Genomic DNA, 3,036 nt, shown 5'->3' with positions numbered 1-3,036 from the left:
ACCTCTTTTTCAAAATTCTTTTTAATTGATTAATTGTTTTAAATTTTAAATTTAATTTTATTTCTTATCTTAATCTTCGAAAATCATTAACTCCTTTTCAAAATTACTTTCGAAAACTTCTGTCTCTCATCTTATTCTATTTATTTATTCATTTACTAACACTTCTCTTCATCTCAAATCTCTGCCCCTATCCTCACCCTTGTGTTTGGATTATTCATTCTTCTTCACTTTTATTCCCTTTCTTCTTCTACTAAAATAAAGGAATCTCTATACTATGACATAGAGGATTCCTCTTCTTTTTCTGTTCTCTTCTCTTTCATATGAGCAAGAATAAGGAAAAAGGCATTCTTGTTGAAGCTGATCCTGAACCTAAAAGGACTCTAAAGAGGAAGCTAAGAGAAGCTAAATTACAACAATCCAGAGACAACCTTACTGAAATTTTCGAACAAGAAAAGGATATGGCAGCCGAACCCAACAACAATAATGCAAGGAGGATGCTTGGTGATTATACTACACCTACTTCCAAGTTTGGTGGAACAAGCATCTCAATTCCTACCATTGAAGCAAACAACTTTGAGCTGAAACCTCAACTAGTTGCTCTAATGCAACAAAATTGCAAGTTTCATGGACTTCCATCAAAAGATCCCTACCAGTTTTTAACTGAGTTCTTGTAGATCTGTGAGATTGTTAAGACTAATGGAGTAGATCCTGAAGTCTACAGGCTCATGCTTTTCTCTTTTGCTGTAAGAGACAGAGCTAGAACATGGTTGGACTCACAACCTAAGGAGAGCCTGGACTCTTGGGATAAGCTGGTCATGGCCTTCTTGGTTAAGTTCTTTCCTCCTCAAAAGCTGAGCAAGCTTAGAGTGGATGTTCAAACTTTCAAGCAAAAAGATGGTGAATCCCTCTATGAAGCTTGGGAAAGATACAAGCAGATGACCAAAAAGTGTCCTTCTGACATGTTTTCAGAATGGACCATGATAGATATATTCTTTTATGGTCTGTCTGAGTTCTCTAAGATGTCACTGGACCACTCTGCAGGTGGATCCATTCACCTAAAGAAAACGCCTACAGAAGCTTAGGAACTTATTGAAATGGTTACAAATAACCAATTCATGTACACTTCTAAGAAGAATTTCGTGAATAATGGGATGCCTCAGAGGAAGGGAGTTCTTGAAATTGATGCTCTAAATGCCATATTGGCTCAGAACAAAATGTTGACTCAGCAAGTCAACATGATTTCTCAAAGTCTGAATGGATGGCAAAATGCATCCAACAGTACTAAAGAGGCATCTTCTGAAGAAGAAGCTTATGATCCTGAAAACCCTTCAATGGCAGAGGTAAATGACATGGGTGAATCTTATGGAAACACCTATAATTCTTCATGGAGAAATCATTCAAATTTCTCATGGAAAGATCAACAAAACCTCAACAAGGCTTTAATAATGGTGGAAGAAATAGGTTTAGCAATGGCAAGCCTTTTCCATCATCTTCTCAGCAACAGACAGAGAATTCTGAGCAGAGCACCTCTAACTTGGCAAATATAGTCTCTGATCTGTCTAAGGTCACTTTAAGCTTCATGAGTGAAACAAGGTCCTCCATTAAAAATTTGGAGGCACAAGTGGGCCAGCTGAGTAAGAAAGTCACTGAAACTCCTCTTAGTACTCTCCCAAGCAATACTGAAGAAAATCCAAAAAGAGAGTGCAAGAAGAAGTTCCTTATTGAGGATTTAAAGGAATTTGAAGTTCATGTAGAGACCTTCGAGATCCCATTAAACCTCCTTCTGTCATTCATGAGCTCTGAAAACTATTCTTTCTCTGAAGAGGATGAAGATGTAATTGGAGAGCAAGTTGCTCAATATCTAGGAGCTATCATGAAGCTGAATGCCAAGTTGTTTGGTAATGAGACTTGGGAGGATAAACCTCCCTTGCTCATTGGTGAACTAGATACACGGGTTCAGCAAACTTTACCTTAAAAGAAACAAGATCCTGGTAAATTCTTAATACCCTATACCATAGGCACCATGACCTTTGAAAAGGCTCTGTGTGACCTAGGGTCAGGCATAAATTTTATGCCACTCTCTGTAATGGAGAAGCTAGGGATCATTGAGGTATAGCCTGCCATATTTTCATTACAATTGGCAGACAAGTCAGTAAAACAAGCTTATGGATTGGTAGAGGATGTGTTAGTAAAGGTTGAAGGCCTTTTACATCCCTGCTGATTTTATAATCTTAGACACTAGGAATGAGGAGGATGAATGCATCATCCTTGGAAGACCTTTCCTAGCCACAGCAGGAGCTGTGATAGATGTTAACAGAGGAGAATTAGTCCTTCAATTGAATGGGGACTACCTTGTGTTTAAGACTCAAGGGTGTTCTTCTGTATATATGGAGAGGAAGCATGAAAAGCTTCTCTCTGTACAGAGTCAAACAAAGCCCCCACAATCAAGCTCTAAGTTTGGTGTTGGGAGGCCACAGTCAAACTCTAAGTTTGGTGTTGAATCCCCACATCCAAACTCTAAGTTTGGTGTTGGGAGTCTACAACATTGACCTGATCACCAGTGTGGCTCCATGAGAGCCCACTGTCAAGCTATTGGCATTAAAGAAGCGCTTATTGGGAGGAAACCCAATTTTTATTTATCTAATTTTATTTTTCTTTTATTGTTCTTTAATGTTTTATTAGGTTCATGATCATGTGGAATCACAAAAAATTACTAAAATTAAAACCAAAATCAAAAACAGCAGAAGAAACAGCACAACCTGGAGGAAGGGCTTACTGGTGTTTAAACACCAGTAAGGAGCATCTGGCTGGCGTTCAATGCCAAAACAGAGCATGGATCTGGTGTTGAATGCCAGAAACATGCAGCAATCTGGCGTTTAAATGCCAGGATTGCACACTGAGGAAAGCTGACGTTCACCGCCAGAAACATGCTGCAGATGGGCGTTGAACGCCTAGAATAAGCTTAGAGCTGGCGTTTAACGCCAGAAACAAGCATCAATCTGGCATTGAATGCCAGGATTGAATACAGAGGGCTTT

The 3,036-nt window shown here is 39.1% G+C and overlaps 1 non-coding gene across 1 annotated transcript; it reads right to left on the bottom strand.

Annotated features, from left to right (window-relative positions):
- Window positions 1-857: 857 nt before the first annotated feature.
- Window positions 858-961, bottom strand: LOC130937637 (small nucleolar RNA R71). Its single transcript, XR_009068847.1, has one exon. It is a non-coding gene; the product is annotated as a small nucleolar RNA R71 (small nucleolar RNA).
- Window positions 962-3,036: the final 2,075 nt, after the last annotated feature.

The sequence above is a fragment of the Arachis stenosperma genome, chromosome 6 (genome assembly GCF_014773155.1).
Source record: "Arachis stenosperma cultivar V10309 chromosome 6, arast.V10309.gnm1.PFL2, whole genome shotgun sequence".
In the NCBI taxonomy this organism is placed as follows: Eukaryota; Viridiplantae; Streptophyta; class Magnoliopsida; order Fabales; family Fabaceae; genus Arachis; species Arachis stenosperma.
This window is presented reverse-complemented; position numbering and strand designations above follow the sequence as displayed.